Source organism: Pristiophorus japonicus, chromosome 6 (genome assembly GCF_044704955.1).
Source record: "Pristiophorus japonicus isolate sPriJap1 chromosome 6, sPriJap1.hap1, whole genome shotgun sequence".
Lineage (NCBI taxonomy): Eukaryota > Metazoa > Chordata > Chondrichthyes > Pristiophoridae > Pristiophorus > Pristiophorus japonicus.
Genome location: NC_091982.1, coordinates 192,177,746 through 192,193,409, shown reverse-complemented (window position 1 = coordinate 192,193,409; position 15,664 = coordinate 192,177,746). Strand labels below are relative to the sequence as shown.

The window sequence follows — 15,664 nt, the reverse complement described above, 5'->3', positions numbered from 1 at the left end:
GGACTCAGCTCCACTTCCCCACCCGCTCCCCATAACCCCTTATCGTTTAAGAAACTGTCTATTTCTGTCTGAAATTTATTCAATGTCCCAGTTTCCACAGCTCTATGAGGCAGCAAATTCCACAGATTTACAACCCTCAGAAGAAATTTCTCCTCATCTCTATTTTAAATGGGCAGCCTATAATTCTAAGATCACTCCCTCTAGTTCTAGTCTCCCCCATTAGTGGAAACATCCTCGCTGCATCCACCTTATCAAGCCCCCTCAATCTTATACGCTTCGATAAGATCACCTCTCATTCTTCTGAATTCCAATGAGTAGAGGCCCAACCTATTCTCATAAGTCAACTCATCCCCGGAATCAACCTTCTCTGAACTGCCTCCAAAGCAAGTATATCCTTTCCTATATATGGAAACCAAAACTGCACGCAGTATTCCAGGTGTGGCCTCGCCAATACTTTAGAACTGTAGCAAGACTTCCCTGCTTTTATACTCCATCCCTTTTGCAATAAAGGCCAAGATACCATTGGCCTTCCAGATCACATGCTGTACCTGCATACTATCCTTTTGTGTTTCATGCACAAGTACCCCCAGGTCCTGCTGTATGCGACACTTTGCAATCTTTCTCCATTTAAATAATAACTTGCTCTTTGATTTTTTTCTGCCAAAGTGCATGACCTCACACTTTCCAACATTATACTCCCTCTGCCAAATTTTTGCCCACTCACTTAGCTTGTCTATGTCCTTTTGCAGATTTTTAATGTCCTCCTCACATTGCTTTTCCTTCCATCTTTGTATTGTCAGCAAACTTGGCTACATTACACTCAGTCCCTTCTTCCAAATCGTTAATATAGATTGTAAATAGTTGCGGTCCCAGCACTGATCCCTGCGCACCCCACTAGTTACTGGTTGCCAGATAATTAACTATTTATCCCAACTCTGTTAGTTAGCCAATCCTCTATCCATACTAATATATTACCCCCAACCCCGTGAACTTTTATCTTGTGCAGTAACCTTTTATGTGGCATGTGATATTTGATCTGACGACATGAAAGCAGTGTCATAAAAATAAAGACCTTCCAAATAATTACTTTTGTATTACTATAAGTCGATCAGATGGATCAAATACTAGAGCTATGCAAGCAAGTAAAAGCTCAGCACGACGGCAGAAATACTACTTTTAAAAAAAAGTTTGACTGCATAATTATTAGACCATTCGACATCCCTTCAATTCTCAGGTGCTGTATAATTGTAAAGTAATTTTTTGGTACTAGTTCATATGTTGTGCGTTATATGGCTTAGTTACTTACCATAAGCAAAACAGCACTTTGCATTCACTTCCCAATTAGAGGGCTTACCACTTCTTAAAAGCAGCAACATCCTTCTAACTTGCACTTAAGTATGCGTGTTCTGCACTCATTGATGTTGCACTGAGGAAAAATCAGTTTGGAATTATAAACTTCAATTAAACCATTCTCTATTGTCAAGATCAGAGGCCCCAATTGGATTGCTTTTTTTTAATGTCCTACTACATCCATTCTTCCATGGTGTAATAAAAACATTGGGGGTCTTATTAAAATCTTTATTCATTAACTACAAGGTATCAGACTTGTGCTACAAGGTGTCAGACTTGTGTTCAAATATACATGACACCTCATTATATACACAATCATAAATTCTTAAACTGTTTCCAGTGAGCTCTCAAATTTAGTAGTTGACTGTCAATTTAGAATATAAAGGGGGCGGAATTGTCCCAAGCTCCGATTGGAGGCGGTAACCTTCCGGGGCTAGGACTTGTAGCACCTGGCCCGGAAGCCTCCCCTCCCCCGACGCAGAATTGCCCATACTGCCTCTGAAAAGGAAGCACAGCGCAATCTTCTGCGCTCCACTTCCTTTTGGGGTGGGTCCCGTGGCACTACTGGGACAAATTGTTCAGCGCAAGGTGGATGCTCCGCGCAGCGCTGACACGTTTCCAGGCCGCTCCCCTTTGATTAAAGGGGACGAGTGCTGATGCACTTCAACGCCCCTCATCGTTGATTAAAGGGGAGGGCTGCTGCACACACTTCACTGCCTCTGATGGCCTCCACTGGGGCAGCGTATGACTGGGCCTAAGACGGAGTGCCAGGCTGCACGATGGTGACCTGGACCACACTAGGGCCACCATCGCTGGGCCGAGAGTTGGTCGATAAACAAAATGGCGGCCCGGGCGCTGGCTCCCCTCCCCTTTAATCACTGCCTCAAGAGCGGCTATCAGCCAGCTCCACAACCTGCGAAGCTGGCATTGAAGTCCGCTCGTGCCAGCTGCGCAATCTGCGGGGAATTTTCCCAGCAGGGCGCAGGGTCGCCGCGCATGCGATGACTTCATCATCAGTTGCACGGCGACCCAAGGTGCTAACCCCGAACTCCCAAGCAATTTCCGAGGAATCGGTAGCGCCCCCTCCCCCAGACAAAAACTGTCTTGCGTCCCGTTAGCACCTTCGGGGGATGTTAATGGGGCTATAAAAACGGGCAATTTTGCCCCCAAAACATGCAGATATCTGCTAAATAGCATTTACAACGATGTACAACATAATCTAGTTATTTGCAAATAAACTGGTTAGCAAAAAAACTGCTTGCAACACAAATGAAAATGCAACTGGTGAGCCAGAAACAAATTAAGATTTAGTAAAATGCCGATTACATTAAATCTACAATTAAAAGATTTGGCAAGTTCTGTATCTTTGTGCTAAATACTAGGTACAAAATATATTTGCATGTTAAGTTCTGTAAAAAAAAATGCGAAACTCACATACGCATTAGTTTCACATTTCTGTAACATCCTCCAGCCCTACAACCCTCCAAGATCTCTGCACCCCTCCAATTCTGACCTCTTTCGCATCCCTGATTTTCGAAGCACCACCATTGTGGCAGCCATGCCTTCAGCTACATAGACACCCAAGTTCTGGAATTCCCTCCCTAAACCTCTCTGCCTCTCACTCCCCTCCTTCAAGATGCTCCTTAACACCTACCTTTTTGACCTGTTCCAATATGTCTATGTGGCACAGTGTTAAATTTTGTTAATGCACCTGTGAAATGCCTTGGGACATTTTACTTTGTTAAAGGTGTGATATAAAACCAAGTTGTTGTAACTTGCAGCCTAGTCGTCAGTGTTCAACAACATTTAGTGCTTCACAGCATAATTAAAAGGTTGAAGTATTTTCTTTTAATCTAACTGGAGTACATAATATAAGCAACAAATTGAATTATAGTAAAACACTGCTTACAATGTAGTGTGGACATAATGCAATGGAATCATTAAATTTTGAATCTAAAGGATTGTGTCTGATCTGTGTAGAAGCGTTCTTTACTGTAACCTTTTCAACACTTCACAAAAAAAACTTGTTGAAACAAACAACCATGCTCAAACTTGTAGCAATCCAAGCTGTATCGAACATGTTTGTGCAGCACAGAATTGAATTATGCCAAATTTCTGTTATGAGTTATATTCTTTTGATGCATACCATATGACTGAATGCAACACAACAAAAACTGTTCGATTTTGCAAAATAGTGATTTCACCCTTATGGTTAGATCAGGATTGATTTTTAAAGCTGGAGGTATTTTGATTTAATGATGCAATGTATTTGAATAGCAAATGTACTGCTATTCGTGTGCAACCAATATTGCTACTTATCTAATTCATGTACACTTTACATTTGCCTTAGGCTGTTACTTTGGACCCAAGTTTCCACAAGAAAAAAAACGGGCGCCCCTCCGAGCTGGGCGCCCGTTTTTCGCGCCTAAAAACATCTTCGGTATTCTCCACCTACTTACAGGTCCTGTGGCCCTCGGCGCAGCCAGCACGAGCTGTGGGGGGGGCGGAGCCAGGTCCCGGCGCTGAAAACAGTGACGGGACCTCTGCACATGTGCGCTACAGTCGGCACGCAAGTGCAGTAGCTCCAGGCGCCGAACTGTGTGGGAGGGGCCCGAAGCATGCAGCCCCTAGCCCTGGCCCAATGGCCTCACTGGGGCTGCGTGAATGAGGCTCCTCCCACGGCCAGCTCCTGCTCCCCGCCCGACCAGACCCGACACCCGCTCCCCGCCCCGACCAGACACCCGCTCCCCCCCACCCCCCGCCCGAGACTACTTCTTCTTCTTCTTCCTCCCCCTCTCCCTCCCCTGCTCAGCGGCACGAACGGCTGCAGAATTCTCCCTGGCTGAAGCACTTTCACACAGGTAGGAAGATGGTTTATTTAATCTTTTCTTGGCTTATACAAATAAATCCAACCTGAATAAACATTTATAATATTTGTAGAAGTATAAATAAGGATTTATTGTCGAATTTAATGAGTTCACTTCCCCCTCCCCCTCCCCCTCCCCTCCCCTCCCCTCCCCCCCACCTCGTTCTGGACGCCTAATTTGTAACCTGCGCCTGATTTTTTAATGTGTAGAACAGGTTTTTTCAGTTCTACAAAAATCTTCACTGGCTCCATTCTACTTTAGTTTGGAGTACATTTTCACTGTGGAAACTTTCAAATCAGGCGTCAGTGCCAGACACGCTACCTTTTGAAGAAAAAATTCTGTTCTAAACTAGAACTGTTCTACCTGACTAGAACTGCAGGAAAAAAAATGTGGAGAATTGCGATTTCTAAAATAGTCCGTTCTCCACCAGTTGCTCCTAAAAATCAGGCGCGAATCATGTGGAAACTTGGGCCCATTGCTTCCACCCGCCCTCTGAACTGCACATTTCCCACATCAAGGAGGCGAGCAGAGCAGGTTGCCTTCTCCAAGACCACCACATATGCTGTTCCTGACTGAATAGGAGTCACGCAAGATTGTTCAGAAGTTCGAGAGAGAGCAAGTGCCAAATTGTATCTATGCTGTAGCACCTGTGCCAATTATAATACTACTGCACTGAAGTGTGTTCATTGAGTAGTACATACTTAAGCATTCTAGATACAGTCCTGCACTCACTGTTTTCTGGTGCAGAGGGGAAGGGAAAGACAAAGTAGTGACTGTTTAAAAAGAAAAGATTATGGGGAACTGTTGACCAATCGATAAGTTGGCAACACAAACTTCACTACAACCTGCCCCAGCATGCCATCATTTAAGGTGTGAAATTGATCCGGTTACCAAAGCAGCTGTGAGTACAGAATGAGATTTGCCTTTTTGCACTCATTTGCCTTTTTGATTATGAATAAACTTACATTTATATAGCACCTTTTATTTCCTCAGGGCATCCCAAAGCATTTCAAAACCAATTAATTAAATGTAGTCACTCAGGTTTTGCTGGCAAATGTGGTAGCCAAATTGCATACAGCAAGATCCCACAAACAGCAAATGAGGAGATAAATAACCAGCTAATTAATTTTTGTGGTGTGGGCTGAGTGATGAATGTTGGACCGGACATAAATAGACTCCCTGCTCTTCCACAAATAGAATCATGGGATTATTTCATCCACTTGAACTGTTCTAGCATCTCATCCAAAATAAGGCATCTTCAACAATGCAGCATGCCCTTCATACTGTGGTGTGAGCCTAGATTATGTACTCAAGTCCTGAGGCAAAGTACTGAGCCAAACCAACACTTCAATATTAGCTGGGATAATTTCACCCAAGTATTTCAACTCATGCACTCAACTCAGAATGGCTCATCACCGCCATTATACATCAAAATTGTAATTATTACAAATGTTAACCAAAACACCTTACTTACAACTAAGACAACCTCTGGACCCCTCTATCCTTCAATTATAAAGTTTGCAACCCTATACCCGTGATGCAGTTACAACTAAATTGTTCGACCATAAAAGAAACCTGGCACAAGACTATGATGTACAAAGTGCTTCAGTTATCCCAGTTCCTATTACAGTATTAAGCTGGAATAATTATCAACATGTTGCAAATGTGCAGTGCTATACAGAGCCATAAGAATTTACATGGCATAATTTTTGATCCAAGTTGCAGGAATTTATCTACTTTCTTATCTAACTACATCGCCTTTTAATGAATGTGATTTTATGATAAACACGTTACAAATATGAATTTTAAAAGTTGTTAGACACTTAGGCCCCAAGTTTCCACATGATTTGCTCCTGATTTTTTAGGAGCAACTGGTGTAGAACGGAGTATCTTAGAAATCGGAATTCTCGTCATTTAGTTAGCTCCAGTTCTAGTCAGTTAGAACAGTTTCACTTTGGAACAGAATTTTTTTTCAAAAGGGGCGTGTCCGGCCACTTACGCGTGTTTTCAAAGTTTCGTCAGTGAAAACTTACTCCAAACTAACTTAGAATGGAGTAAGTGAAGATTTTTGTACGCTCGAAAAAACCTTGTCTACACTTTAGAAAATCAGGCGTAGGTTACAAATCAGGCGTAGGGAATGGTGGGGGGGGGGGTTTAAAAGAGAAGTTTACAAACATTAAACACTTCAGTTTTACAAATAAAGAGCCATCATCAATAATAAATGATAAATACATCAATAAATCAATCAAAAAAAAAATTTAAAAAATTTCAAATCAACAAATAAAACATTTTCTACTTACTGACTGCAGCATCGGGAGACCTCCAACAGCGTGCTGGGATGCCCCCCCCCCCCCCCCCAGTGTGTCTCTATCTCTCTGTCTGTGTGTGTCTCTCATTCTCTGTCTGTCAGTGTCTGTGTTTCTAACAGCGGAAGGGGGAAGGAAGGAGACGGGGGGGGGGAAAGGGGAAGGAAGGAGATGGGTGGGGGGGAAGGGAAGGAAGGAGATGGGGGGGGGGGAGGGAGGGAAGGAAGGAGATGGGGGGGGGGGGGGAGGGAAGGAAGGAGATGGGGGGGGGGGGGAGGGAAGGAAGGAGATGGGGGGGGGGGGAGGGAAGGAAGGAGATGGGGGGGGGGGAGGGAAGGAAGTAGATGGGGGGGGGGGGAAGGGAAGGAAGGAGATGGGGGGGGGGGGGAAGGGAAGGAAGGAGATGGGGGGGAAGGGAAGGAAGGAGATGGGGGGGGGGGGAAGGGAAGGAAGGAGATGGGGGGGGGGGAAGGGAAGGAAGGAGATGGGGGGGGGAAGGGAAGGAAGGAGATGGGGGGGGAAGGGAAGGAAGGAGATGGGGGGGGGGGAGGGAAAGAAGGAGATGGGGGGGGGGGGAGGGGGGGGAGGGAAAGAAGGAGATGGGGGGGGGGAGGGAAGGAGATGGGGGGAGGGGGGGGGAGGGAAGGAAGGAGATGGGGGGGAGGGGGGGGGAGGGAAGGAAGGAGATGGGGGGGAAGGGAAGGAAGGAGATGGGGGGGGAAGGGAAGGAAGGAGATGGGGGGGGAAGGGAAGGAAGGAGATGGGGGGGGGAAGGGAAGGAAGGAGATGGGGGGGGGGGAAGGGAAGGAAGGAGATGGGGGGGGGGGGAAGGGAAGGAAGGAGATGGGGGTGGGGGGGAAGGGAAGGAAGGAGATGGGGGGGGAGGGAAAGAAGGAGATGGGGGGGGGAGGGAAGGAAGGAGATGGGGGGGGGGAGGGAAGGAAGGAGATGGGGGGGGGGAGGGAAGGAAGGAGATGGGGGGGGGGAGGGAAGGAAGGAGATGGGGGGGAAGGGAAGGAAGGAGATGGGGGGGGGAAGGGAAGGAAGGAGATGGGGGGGGGGAAGGGAAGGAAGGAGATGGGGGGGGGGAAGGGAAGGAAGGAGATGGGGGGGAAGGGAAGGAAGGAGATGGGGGGGGGAAGGGAAGGAAGGAGATGGGGGGGGGGAAGGGAAGGAAGGAGATGGGGGGGGGGGAAGGGAAGGAAGGAGATGGGGGGGGGGGGGGAAGGGAAGGAAGGAGATGGGGGGGGGGGGAAGGGAAGGAAGGAGATGGGGGGGGGGGGGAAGGGAAGGAAGGAGATGGGGGGGGGGGGGAAAGGGAAGGAAGGAGATGGGGGGGGGGGGAAGGGAAGGAAGGAGATGGGGGGGGGGAAGGGAAGGAAGGAGATGGGGGGGGGGGGGAAGGGAAGGAAGGAGATGGGGGGGGGGGGGAAGGGAAGGAAGGAGATGGGGGGGGGGGGAAGGGAAGGAAGGAGATGGGGGGGGGGGGGAAGGGAAGGAAGGAGATGGGGGGGGGGAAGGGAAGGAAGGAGATGGGGGGGGGGGGAAGGGAAGGAAGGAGATGGGGGGGGGGGGAGGGAAGGAAGGAGATGGGGGGGGGGGGGAAGGGAAGGAAGGAGATGGGGGGGGAAGGGAAGGAAGGAGATGGGGGGGGGGGGGGGAAGGGAAGGAAGGAGATGGGGGGGGGGGGGGTGGGAAGGGAAGGAAGGAGATGGGGGGGGGGGGGGAGGGAAGGAAGGAGATGGGGGGGGGGGAAGGGAAGGAAGGAGATGGGGGGGGGGGGAAGGGAAGGAAGGAGATGGGGGGGGGGGGGGAAGGGAAGGAAGGAGATGGGGGGGGGGGGAAGGAAGGGAGGCGGCTGGAGATGGGGGGGGGGGGGGAAGGGAAGGAAGGAGATGGGGGGGGGGAAGGGAAGGGAAGGAAGGAGATGGGGGGGGGGAAGGGAAGGAAGGAGATGGGGGGGGGGGAAGGAAGGAAGGAGATGGGGGGGGTGGTGTGGGGAGGTGGGGGGGGAGAAGGAAGGAGATGGGGGTGGGGGGAGAAGGAAGGAGATGGGGGGGGGGAGAAGGAAGGAGATGGGGGGGGGGGAGAAGGAAGGAGATGGGGGGGGGGGGGAGAAGGAAGGAGATGGGGGGGGGAGAAGGAAGGAGATGGGGGGGGGGGGAGAAGGAAGGAGATGGGGGGGGGGGGGAGAAGGAAGGAGATGGGGGGGGGGGGGAGAAGGAAGGAGATGGGGGGGGGGGGAGAAGGAAGGAGATGGGGGGGGGGGGGAGAAGGAAGGAGATGGGGGGGGGGGAAGGAGAAGGAAGGAGATGGGGGGGGGGGGAGGAGAAGGAAGGAGATGGGGGGGGGGGGGGAAGGAAGGAGATGGGGGGGGGGGGGGAAGGAGAAGGAAGGAGATGGGGGGGGGGGGGGGAAAGGAGAAGGAAGGAGATGGGGGGGGGGAAAGGAGAAGGAAGGAGATGGGGGGGGGGGGGAAGGAAGGAGATGGGGGGGGGGAGGGAAGGAAGGAGATGGGGGGAGGGGGGGAGGGAAGGAAGGAGATGGGGGGGGGGAGGGAAGGAAGGAGATGGGGGGAAGGGAAGGAAGGAGATGGGGGGGGAAGGGAAGGAAGGAGATGGGGGGGGGAAGGGAAGGAAGGAGATGGGGGGGGGGAAGGGAAGGAAGGAGATGGGGGGGGGAAGGGAAGGAAGGAGATGGGGGGGGGAAGGGAAGGAAGGAGATGGGGGGGGGAAGGGAAGGAAGGAGATGGGGGGGGGGGAAGGGAAGGAAGGAGATGGGGGGGGGGGGGGGAAGGGAAGGAAGGAGATGGGGGGGGGGGAAGGGAAGGAAGGAGATGGGGGGGGGGGGGAAGGGAAGGAAGGAGATGGGGGGGGGGAAGGGAAGGAAGGAGATGGGGGGGGGGGGGAAAGGGAAGGAAGGAGATGGGGGGGGGGGGGGAAAGGGAAGGAAGGAGATGGGGGGGGGGGGGAAGGGAAGGAAGGAGATGGGGGGGGGGGGAAGGGAAGGAAGGAGATGGGGGGGGGGGGAAGGGAAGGAAGGAGATGGGGGGGGGGGGGGAAGGGAAGGAAGGAGATGGGGGGGGGGGGAAGGGAAGGAAGGAGATGGGGGGGGGGGGAAGGGAAGGAAGGAGATGGGGGGGGGGAAGGGAAGGAAGGAGATGGGGGGGGGGGAAGGGAAGGAAGGAGATGGGGGGGGGGGGGAGGGAAGGAAGGAGATGGGGGGGGGGGGGGGGAAGGGAAGGAAGGAGATGGGGGGGGAAGGGAAGGAAGGAGATGGGGGGGGGGGGGGGGGGAAGGGAAGGAAGGAGATGGGGGGGGGGGGAAGGGAAGGAAGGAGATGGGGGGGGGGGGGGGAAGGGAAGGAAGGAGATGGGGGGGGGGGGGGGAAGGAAGGAAGGAGATGGGGGGGGGGGGGGAAGGGAAGGAAGGAGATGGGGGGGGGGGGGGGGGAAGGGAAGGAAGGAGATGGGGGGGGGGAAGGGAAGGGAAGGAAGGAGATGGGGGGGGGGGGGAAGGGAAGGAAGGAGATGGGGGGGGGAAGGAAGGAAGGAGATGGGGGGGGGGGGGGAGGAGAAGGAAGGAGATGGGGGGGGGGAGAAGGAAGGAGATGGGGGGGGGGAGAAGGAAGGAGATGGGGGGGGGGGGAGAAGGAAGGAGATGGGGGGGGGGGGGGAGAAGGAAGGAGATGGGGGGGGGAGAAGGAAGGAGATGGGGGGGGGGGGAGAAGAAGGAAGGAGATGGGGGGGGGGGGGAGAAGGAAGGAGATGGGGGGGGGGGGAGAAGGAAGGAGATGGGGGGGGGGGGGAGAAGGAAGGAGATGGGGGGGGGGGGGGAGAAGGAAGGAGATGGGGGGGGGGAAGGAGAAGGAAGGAGATGGGGGGGGGGGAGGAGAAGGAAGGAGATGGGGGGGGGGGGGGGAGAAGGAAGGAGATGGGGGGGGGGGGAGAAGGAAGGAGATGGGGGGGGGGGGGGGAAGGAGAAGGAAGGAGATGGGGGGGGGGGGGGAAAGGAGAAGGAAGGAGATGGGGGGGGGGGAAAGGAGAAGGAAGGAGATGGGGGGGGGGGGGGAAGGAGATGGGGGGGGGGGGGAAGGAGAAGGAAGGAGATGGGGGGGGGGAAAGGAGAAGGAAGGAGATGGGGGGGAAAGGAGAAGGAAGGAGATGGGGGGGAAAGGAGAAGGAGAAGGAAGGAGATTTGGGGGGGGGGGGGGGCGGGGAGGAAGGCTGAACGGGCCGGGCCCGATACTTCGGGCAGGGCCCGTCCCCAGCACCAGATTTACAGGTCGGTGGCATTGGGGTGGTGGGAGGGAGTTCGGGTGGGAGGGAGTTCGGGTCGGGGGGAGGGAGGGAGAGGGAGGTCGGGGGGGGGGGGGTCAGGTCGGATCCAATCCGGGGGAGAGGGGGGGAGCGGGAGTCAGGTCGGTGTCCGGGGGAGAGGGAATCGGGTCGGTGTCGGGTCCGGAGGCGGGAAGCGGGAGCTGGACGTGGAAGGAGCCTTATTCACGCAGCCCCAGTGAGGCCATTCGGCCAGGGCTCGGGGCTGCGTGCTTCAGGCCCCTCCCACACAGTTTTGGGCGCCTGGAGCTACTGCACTTGCTCGCCCACTGTAGCGCGCATGTGCAGAGGTCCCGGCACTGTTTTCGGCGCAGGGACCTGGCTCCGCCCTCTACAGCTCCTGCTGCGCTGCGCCGAGGGCCAGAGGACCTGCAGGGAGGTGGAGAATCTGGAGGGTTTTTTTTAGGCGCACTTTGTGGCGCGAAAAACAGGCGTCCAGGTCGGGACTGCGCCGTTCTAGGCGTGGCTCGAAACTTGGGCCCTTAGCCTGTAGAAAAACCAATATTTGTTCTTGTGTTCTATTTGTTTCCCTTTTGTTCATCCACTCTCAAGGCCTTTTGCTGGAGCATAAAATACGTAACTATATTTGATTTGCTTTAAATTCTGCTTACAGTAGGCAATCCAAAAAGTCTGAATGTTAGCAAAAATGTTACAGGTTGCAGTACTTCTCCACTGTGTTTGTTCAATGTATAGCAGGTTGAATGGTCAGCAATCAACTCCACTCAACCACGATTTAGCAAAACTGGTCAAACTATATGACTAACAAATAAAGGTTTTCACAATATAATCAACCTTATTCATATGTAACATTAACACTGCATCTAAAAGTTTACTTTGCAATTAAATCATAGGTATTGGTATTACAGGACATGAATCCGCTGCATTTCCATTCTTGTACTTTTTTTAAAAATGAAGTTAACAAAAGCAAAATATATTTGGTGTAACTTTCTATGATATATTACCCACTTAATCCTACTAATTCAGATTTATTCCCCTTTTCCTCTATCCTGATTTGTGCTCTTCCCAGGCACCAACAGTCCTGCCAAGATCTCATCCAAGTGGCCAATCTTTTAAGAGTCTCGACAGTCATCAGGTTATTTGACCATAGAGAACAACATCAGTCAAGTCCAACATGGTCCTCACCCAACGTATATGCACAGTAGAAGTGAAAGGATATTAAGAGCAGAGACTAATTGGAGCAGCCCAGATGCTGCCTGAGCAGAGATCAGCAAACACAAAAACACAAACCACACACACACACAAACATGAGGTTGAATGAGAGACCGCCCAAATCAGAAGACGACAATTATATATTGGTTTTAGCAGCTCAATCTTTTGGGAAAGTATCCATTTCAGATATTTATCCATTACCTGTACTGGGTGGACGAAAGTAAAATTATTTATTTCACTTCACCTTTAAATATTTTGCATGGACACAGTAAAAAAAAAGCCTAGTGCAAAATATAATATAAAAATCTAATTCTACAAAAATGCTTTACAGCACACACCTGTTGTTCCCGACAAGCCTTGCTTTACTGCATGATTACAAGACGCTTTAGACTTGTAAAAGGTAAATTTGTACCCATACATACAAAACCAAATATTACAATTTTTTTAATAGACAATGTATTTTCAAATCATTCACATTATCTTATTATTTCTACAACATTATTTTGAGGATTTGGACTATCATGTCCAATTATTTTAAATCAAGAAATTTTAAAAACAAAAATCAATGGAATATATAACAGACTGTTGTTACATTACAAAATACCACAGGGGAATCAGATGACCAAGCAGATATCAATCTTGCCCGAAATGCACTACAGTCTTGAAACATTTTTCAGCCTGCTATTCTTCATAATAAAAATATATACAGATGGAGTTTAGAAGCCAATTTTGTTTTTTTAATGGGGCAATACAGAGCATTACAGCAGGTACCTGCAATTGATGATAGAACATACATTGATCTTCTGCTTCAGCAAGTAAAATAAGTCCAACTTGTAATCTAGTTTGTGAGCAATAGCTTGCCCTGTATCAAACTTCAGCAGTAATACTTATTTTCAAAATCCATAAACCACTATTTTTCAATATACATTATAAATATCTAGGTATAGTTGAGGCAGTAATAAATCAAGAGAATCCAGTCTGCATTAAATAATAAGCCTATTAAGTTTTGTTCTTGCAATAGAACAAATGCCATCTCAACAATACATTATAGACTATTTGGTACAACATATATATATATATATATACACAGTGACTGCTATTCTTCTAGAACATAGTTAAAAACAGTACCACTGCAATTAAAATGACAGGATAAGTACTTCAGGTCAAATCACACAATCCAATCAGCTACTCCAATCTATATATTATAACGAAAATATGCTGGAACATTTCAAGGACGTCTTTGGATACAGATGGCAATAAACTAATCCTAGTTTCACTCCAGCAGTTAATAATCAGCTGAACCCCAACAAGGTTACAGAGAATTAATTAGTTTTTTGATAGATAATAGAACTAGAAATTGTCTATAAGGCCGGCCCTGTATTAATTTAAAGCTATATTCGAATCAAGCTTTTTTTTTTGTCTTGATGTTTTTGCTATTTGTAGAAAAAATACAAAAGGAATTAGGTTACCTAAAAAAAAAGTGCAGAGAATACAGATGTTTTATACTTTACCTCTACTGTACACATTTTGCATTAATCTAGAATGGTTAAAACTATATGGTCGATATTCTAGAGTCAAACTGCTTATTTGTTTGTCTGGCTGTGTTGCTTAAATTAGTTGATCTTTCCTCCTGAAAGACAGTTGCACTTTCTATTTAATGACGCTAATTTCATAATTATCGTTTTAAATATACTGCAAACGTCCAGACCAACATGTTGAGCTTTTTAAGCATTTTATTGAATTCTTCCCTCGCACAGCTGAACGCTCATTGGAGAAATCCGCGGGCCGCCCATTAAACAGACCGAGAGCCACGACAATACCTGAGAAGCGACGGCCGCGACTCGGGCCCCTCCACACTCGCCCTTGTCGCCGGGATTTCCTGTCGCTCTGTCGCCGGGATCCTCCTCAGTCTCCACGCATGGCCTCGGCCTTCCGCTTAATGTTGCTCGACTAAATGTCGCAGTCTCCGGAACACAGCTGGGTGCCTGTGCCTATGCCGGGGGTACGGCCAGCCGGTGTCTGCTCACTCTCTCTCGGTGCCAGGTAGTATTTCTGTGTCTTAGCGCGGCAGCGCCGCTCTCCCAGCTCGGTGCTCAGCTCGCCTCTACCGACCACACCCAGAGTCCGGGACCTTAGCAACAGCAGAGGGTGGGGGCGGGGTGTTAGCGCGCCCTGCGCACACAACACTCAGCTACAGCCTCAGACAGACAGCGAAGCCGCACTCAGCCCCATTCGTAAAGCACAACCCGTTACTGCTGTTCACATATTTCTTCCAAATCTTTCCAAACTCCGTAATTGGTAGCCGCGCCCCTCCCCGGATAGAAAGTGTTGCGGCCCTAAAGCAATCCTGCTTCAACAACAACTTGAAGGCAGGACAGGCAGATTCATTAAAAATCACCAGCCGTCCAAAGTCACAATAGGATTGGTAATGTAAGTGTATAAAATTTATCACAATATATTTGTGTTTTTTTCGTTGTGCCTAACCATAATGAATGCAATCCCCGACTTACAGTGGTACAGTCTCTCATAGTCAAAGCCTCCGCCGTGAGCCATCAGCAGAAAATGGAAGTGAGCTGAGATTTAAAACCAAAATAGGATCCGCGGTATCGTAAATCAGCGGGATTACGGCTGATATAATACTTTACACGTTAACTTTTTTTTGTTTGAAACTGCTTTTACTGTTAAGCAGGTGGATTCCCTTGGATATTGGAGCTGGCCGCTGATTGGCGGTTGCCACGGGAACTGAGGCATTGACGTAAGAGTGGCGGGGTCTGCAGTGCTCCGACTTGTTTAACCCCAAAGACCGCAGCATCGTCTCGGCACCCAACAAATGGGTGCAGCAGGCGACACTTCCATCCATTCGTTTAAAGAAAACACTTGTTCAGACTCGCACATCACCGCGTGCATCCGTTCAGAGGAGGTAGACGGCCAATCCTCGCAAGGAGCCACTTTAAAGCTCCATGAAATCAACTGAACGGTTGAAGTAGACCTGACCGTACAGATAAATTACATCCGTGGTGCATCAATATACGCTAGCATTGCAGCAAGATTGTCTTCTAATTGCCGTTATTGACATATGTGGGACTGAAATGCATAAATATCATCCAAACAGTAGAGATGAAAAAAAGTGAGAATGTTGGAAATCTGAAATAAAAACAATGCTGGAAATGCACAGCAAGTCGCGCAAGGTCTGAAAAGATAGAAAGGTTAATATTTCAGGTAGATCTCAAAGATGTTAACAGCATACTTATAACAGCAACAGTATATTTCCAGCATACTGACCTAACATTTCTACATTGTTATAACACCAATATATGTCGAAGTATTAACATTAAATACAATCCTTTGGCAGTGGATACCTAATTTGTTAATACATTGTGATGTTTCCAATAATATGTTCTATACATTGGTATCCAAGTCTGCTGTCAGGTTTATCAAATTCAATCAAGCTTGAAGTACTCTGTCGTTCTTGCTATATGTATAATTCCTTGAGACATTGAAAAACGGTCTTGTTCTGCAGATTGTATTCTATTTGGAGTTCTGATAAAGGGTCCCTCCTAAAACATAACTGGTCTTTGTCTAATACTAACTAACCTGCTATGTGTTACTACCATTTTCCGTTTTTATTTCAGATT

General features: G+C 49.4%; 1 protein-coding gene across 2 annotated transcripts in view; it reads right to left on the bottom strand.

The window, feature by feature from the left end:
- LOC139265917 (guanine nucleotide-binding protein subunit beta-4) overlaps positions 1–14,378 on the bottom strand; it is a 97,704-nt gene extending 83,326 nt beyond the window's left edge. For both annotated transcript variants that reach the window (XM_070883503.1, XM_070883502.1), the window contains exon 1: positions 13,850–14,378. The gene's annotated coding sequence lies outside the window, so the exon portion shown is untranslated. The remainder of the gene's footprint in view (positions 1–13,849) is intronic.
- Between the last annotated feature and the right edge of the window lie 1,286 nt (positions 14,379–15,664).